Genomic DNA, 6,000 nt, shown 5'->3' with positions numbered 1-6,000 from the left:
CGCGGGCCGCGGGGTTACTGCCGGGCCGGAGGCCGGGCGGGCGCACACGCGCCTCCTCCGCCCCCGCCTCCTCGCCGCCTCCTCCGCGCACCGCGGGCCGGGCAGCGGTGGCCGGCGCTGGGCGGCCTTGACGAGGGCTGCGTTCCCGTCCCGGCCGGCGGTGCCCATGGCGTAGCCGCGCTGCTGCGCGCCTGCCCCGCGGGACGCGGCGTGGACGGACGTGCCGCCGGGTAGGTGCGGCGACCGCGACCCCCGCCCCGACAGCGGCGTTTCGGGCCGGGCGCCCCGCAGGGATGCGCCGTCCCCTGGGGTGGGCGCGGGGTGGGTGCCCCTCGAGGTGTCACCGTGACCGGGCTGAGCGGGAGGGTCCCGGGCCCTCCGCCGGGTGCGGGCGCGGGAGCTGCCGGGGGTGGTCAGCGTTCACACGCTTGCCGTGAGGAGCGGCTCGCCCCTCGGGACCGTGCGAGCTGCGGGCTCCTTGTGGGAACCGAGGGGAGAACCGAGAGGTGGGCGCCCGGCGAGGACGAGCTACAGGTGTCCCAGCCGCAGTCGCCGTGTCCGGCTGGTTGGTCCGTGCTGGGCGAGTTGCGGGCAGCGAGCGAAATGCTCTGCGGAGGCTCGCTCTGCTGTGCGCCTGTGCTTCGGACCCTTCATGAGGCCAGGTGAGAGCTCGGCAGTGTACGAGCAGAGTGTGAGTTTAGTGTAAGTGAGAACAATATAAGGGCCAGTATAACGTCCCTTCAGTGCTATTTCACTGAGGAATTGACATGTGGGAGTTACTGCTGCATATTTTGCAGGGGATGGACTGGAGTCAGGTCACTGCAGGCTTCTGAGTGAGGCTCTCCTAGTAATAACAAGAACGTGGCTTCAATGTTAGATGTAAATTAAGTAACTTTTTAAACAGGAGCTTTCCCCAGTTTCAAGTGCACTTGCAGTTGCAAAGTCATGGGTGTCAAACAGCACAGGATGTGATACTTCTTCCCTTTCAAATAAAAGGATTTCTTCAGGTGTAGTGTGCATGTGCAGTTATGCCTTTTCCACTTGCTGTGGATGTAACCAGATGTAAATCTACTTATCTCAGTTCTATTCAGCTGTAGCTGTCAAAATTTATTTGCTATCATTTGCTTTTCAAATGTATGACCATTAGCACAGTTCATTTGTTACAGAATATTTCTGGTAATGTTTGTAAGTTGTTAAAGAGACTTGGACATACAAGTGCCATGATTTTCTTCTAACAAAAAGTTTTACTGGTTGGGTCTGTATTTATACTGATCTAAGTTTATGTATTTTGTGTTTGGAGAGGTCAGACAGGGTGATATTGGACCTCCAATGGGGAGAAAACCCAAAGTGAGAGAGCTGCCTTCTCGCTAACTGTGGCATCAATTAGGTTTGTCTCATGGTGACCTGGAGGACTGATAATATTGTAGTCTCATATGTGGAGGACTTTACATGTGTAAATGAAATGTCTTCCCAAGACAAAATCCATTTGTTTATTGCTACTTACGAAGATGACTTGGTTTCCCTTACAGTGCATGCTTTTTTCCATGAATGCCTGCCACAGCATGAGTTGGTAGCTGGGTTTTAATTAGCACTGCACAGGTATCCTGTCAAAGTATTCCCAACAACAGTGTTAGTAAAATGTTAATGGAAGATGCTTATTCATTTGAAGAGCTCCAGTTTAACCCATGAAAGCTTACTGGGCTTGAGTTCCAGCAGAGGAGGAGCTGCTCCTCGAATGCAGACCTGGGCCACTGCTGCAGCTGGTGCTGGGCCGGGGGAGGAAGGGAGGGACGTGTGCTGGAGGGGGGGCAGGTCATTGGCTTCCTTCAGTGAAGAGTCCTTTGCTCTGAAACTTGCTTCCCCCAATTGTTTGCTGCAGTCCAACCTTTTCAAGTTTAAAGTGACACTTCAGATTTTTCTCTCTTGACATGCTTTCTGTTCCTGGGGAGATCTTGTTTCGTTGTTGATTTTGATGCATGTTTTGTGTGTCCAGTGCCTCATTTAGTCAAAGCGTGTAAGTGATATCCACCAAGGGTGTGAATTCTTTCAAAAAGTAACTTTGAATTGTTGTTCCTGGCATGCAAAACATATTTTCATACCCCAGCATCTTGATGTCTACCACAGGAACAGTGTTTGGGAGTCAATTGCTAAACCAGCAGGGGGAACACAAAACTTGCTGTCTGTAAAGTCTCTCCTCCTACCCCAGTTGTAATTTATTAAAACTTTGGGCCTATACTTTTGATAGTATTTCTTTAGAAAGTGAATGTTAATTTACTTGGATCACACACATACATTGAAATAAACACATTATTTTCAAATACTTGTTTATAAATTTCCTCTAGCAGGCATATCTCCCATTCTTCTGAATGCAATTTTTGTCATATTAGCCGTGACTGACTTGCGCAAACACTACAGGTTTATGTGAGTGAAATTTCGCTTTGAAGATGTTTAAAGTGAATTAAACCCAAGAAATTATATTTTGAGTAATCCTGCAAAGTTTCAGATAATGAACTAGACAAAATATTTTCACAGGGGAGCTCTTACTAGATCACATATGATTGTATGTAGACATCTTGAGAGCTCAAGTTGACTTGCAAAGCAGTTGAATTCTCACAGGAAACTATTTCTAGTATTTAGGATTTCCATAAGAGAAAATATTTTTAGATATTCTCTTAGGTTTTAAGAAGTCATTACTAACTTAATACTGGTGAAGTCAACTGATGGTCCCAGCATAGAGCAATAATTTTGATTCATATTGGCACAATGATTAAGTCTTTGGTACCAGGAATACTGAATGCAAAGGCTGTTGCCAAAGATGGTTCTGTGGATGGCTTGCACCAACCCATATTGCTTCTGGTCTGTGAAGTCTGGTGCAGCCAAATAGCAAATACTGGAGGTGTGGGTGCACACACAGATGGCTGAATGGGAATTTGCAGGGTGTCAGCTACTCCCCAGTAAGAGCTGGGGAACGCCTCTTACCCACGGTAAATGTGAGAATCTTGCTGCTTCTACTTGGGGTTAAGCCATCTTTCACTGATGGTGGATAAAAACATGCCAAGGAGCATTTGCTACAGAGTAGCCAATTTGCTGCTTGTGAGTGATAACAATTGTATATTCCACAGGCATTAAGTGTTAGAGCAAGTACAGACACAATAGAGTTCATCTGAAATTAACAGTCCCAGGTCAGGTTTAAAGCAAGATATGTAAGCTCTGGTTCTAGAATGGCACTAATTGCACAGTGAGGTGTAAAATAGAGATAAATGTATATAAAGTATATGCATATTTCACTGGCCATGCACTGTTCTCTAAGAGCGTTACATGGTGTTGCCTGCTACTAAGGTTCATGTTAAATTCCATTGGCAATCTTGATCTTCTGTTGTTTTCATGGAATCCCAAAACTTTCTCTCTAGCTGGTTCTCTGAGATGCTAAAGTGTGTACTTTGTAAAGCCAAACTGAAATTTCTGCTTTAATGTGCTTTGAAAAGAATGGTAAGTCTTTGCCTAATTTGTCTTACAATTCTTTTCTTTGATACTGCCAATAATATTGTGTTAAAATTTAAAATATGAATTATCAAGTCTTGGAGCATTTATGTGAATCTCAGAAAATACTATCTGGGATATAGATTGCAAATATCTTTGCAATCACATTGCTTTTGATCTAGTTCCACAAAATATTTGTGTATTATAAATAGGCATTACTTCTATAGCAATGTGGTGACTTCTATAGCTTCTATTTGTGGTGATTAACAGTGGTATGCTAGTTTCTAGCCACTTCATGAATACAAGCATGTTTTGCCATAAAAATGTACTAGCAAGAAGTAGTGCAGTTGGAATTGCTTTATCCATCGCTGTGGATTCGCATTTTTATGTGCTGGCATTCTTCCAACAGAGCAGCATTTCTTCTGCTGTTACAGCAACAATTAACTCTGTGGTAGCCAAAATGAAAGAGATTTACCAGATTCCAGATATCTCTGGAAACAGTAGAAAGAGGGACTTTAAAGCTGCCACTTAAACAATTAACTCTGTGGTAGCCAAAATGAAAGAGATTTACCAGAGGGACTTTAAAGCTGTCACTTAGTTTATATTCCATATATTTTAATTTCAAGTATCACAAAAGAGATGTTTTTAAAGAACTTTATGACTTTATTGTCTAAGTAGTCATATTTGTTGAGTTCAGCAGAGAACATTTAATGTATTGCATTTTAAGTGTAATAACTGTTTATTTGTACTGCTTACAAATAATTATGTCATGAGAAGTATGGTAGTTTCTGATGTTGCTGTAATGAAATGAATAGTGGTTTTGAGGAAAATGTGAAAACAATAATTTCATCTTCATCCTGCTTATTATTAACAAATTTAATTGCATTATATTTAGCACTTCTCTGTAATAATCTGTGTAATTTCAGTACACTAATTGCCAAAATTCAGATTGTTTTTCTTTTCTTCTTTCCTGTCACAAGATGTTATAAAATTTTGAGAGTCAGCTGGAAAGGGCCTCTCTTTTAGATAATTTCTGTTGTGACCTTGCAAGAGACCTGCTTAGATTGCAGGAGAACAGTTTATCTAGAGGTCTTGGGTCTGAAACAAGTTAATTATAGAGCTGCCGTGTAGAGGTTGTTTTTCTGCACAGAAGGCAATAGGGGTTGTGATACATGAGTTGTTGTTAGTGATTCTGAAGAATAGTGGCAATTCACTTATTCTCTGATTCTCCTTTGTAAGCATAGGCATTTTCTATTGCAAATTGGTGAACCTTATTGTGTGAGTCAGGGACAATAAAAAAAATCCCTAAGTATCCAGTGAGCTTACTGTGTAGTATAAATTTGCTGAATTCGCGTATTTCTTTGCCAAGAAGCTGGAGGTGGACTGAAGGCTGATATGTCCTCTTTTGCCTTACATTTGACAAGTAAGTTGTTAGATTGTAGCTGCATTTGACACTGTGTGATTAAGAACTATGGTAGTATTTTATCACACATGTGATGCGTTGTTTTTTGTAATGATTTGAGTGAAACAAAATTCTGTTCTGCTTTCCAAAGCAGCTGTTGCAGTATTTGAAAAGAGCCTTTTCTTGTAATAAAGCTATTGCATTAATGAACCAAGTCACTCCTCCAGTACGTACAGCTTGTGTGCTGTGCTAGATTAGTTCCTCCCTGCAGCAGTTAAAATCACCACTGTTTCTAAATACTTGTAGATCTGGTGATATGGTTCACTCCAGTGATGATTATATAGATGATAATTTCCTTCTGACACATTATATATATATGACTACAGGAATTTGTTGTGGTCTTCCCTCTCCCCGTACCTGTGCCCAAAAAATTTTTTACAGTTGTCATTTATACATTTAATGTAAAATGATTAAAGGAAATTCTGAATGGTAAAGATTTTATGGGAGTGTTCTCCACTCATTCTGAGTGGAACATGCTAGTGATTTGTACTTTGACTGAAGGAAATCCCCAATGAAGTGCTTATAAATAAATAAAAAATTTTATGAAAAAATTTTGTTCCAACCTGAATGGGTTTTGCTGCTCAACAAATGGAATGACACCATTTATTTGACAGGAAGTGAGAGGGTAGATAACGCCACACAAAGGCAAACTCCTTTTTACTCCTCCTTTTAACTGTGTGTCCCTTTAAAGACTTCCCTATTTGTGTGGGAGAAGTTTCCTATCTGTAAGATGTGCAGCTGGAAGTTTAGTGGTGAACAGTTAACTTTTGGTAAGTGTTTATCTTGCATTCTTGTTTAGCAACCTGAACAAATAATCTACTCATCTGCCTACCTATTAGAGTTGCTTTATTCTAGAGACAAAAAGACATGCTTCTTTTGTTGTTCTGTTTGGCTTTTTTCCAAAATGCGGGTCTGATAATGCATGTAGTTAACTTTAAAATACCTAGTAGTTAATATTTCAGCCTGTTAATTTACTTCTTGTAGTATCTAATGGCCCATGGCAGTGAGAAGAGCTGGTTTGTATCACCTCATCCAGTTTCCCCTGTAATGAGAAGCAC

At 42.0% G+C, this 6,000-nt stretch overlaps 1 protein-coding gene across 1 annotated transcript in view; it reads left to right on the top strand.

Moving 5' to 3' along the window:
* Positions 1-32: 32 nt before the first annotated feature.
* The window catches only part of TGFBR3 (transforming growth factor beta receptor 3), a 111,507-nt gene continuing 105,539 nt past the window's right edge, over positions 33-6,000 (top strand). The window contains exon 1 of the mRNA XM_041421437.1: positions 33-230. The gene's annotated coding sequence lies outside the window, so the exon portion shown is untranslated. The remainder of the gene's footprint in view (positions 231-6,000) is intronic.

The sequence above is a fragment of the Onychostruthus taczanowskii genome, unplaced genomic scaffold, assembly GCF_017590055.1.
Source record: "Onychostruthus taczanowskii isolate IOZ18803 unplaced genomic scaffold, ASM1759005v1 scaffold7, whole genome shotgun sequence".
In the NCBI taxonomy this organism is placed as follows: Eukaryota; Metazoa; Chordata; class Aves; order Passeriformes; family Passeridae; genus Onychostruthus; species Onychostruthus taczanowskii.
Note: the sequence above shows the minus strand (reverse complement) of the source record. Positions and strands in the feature narration are given on the sequence as shown.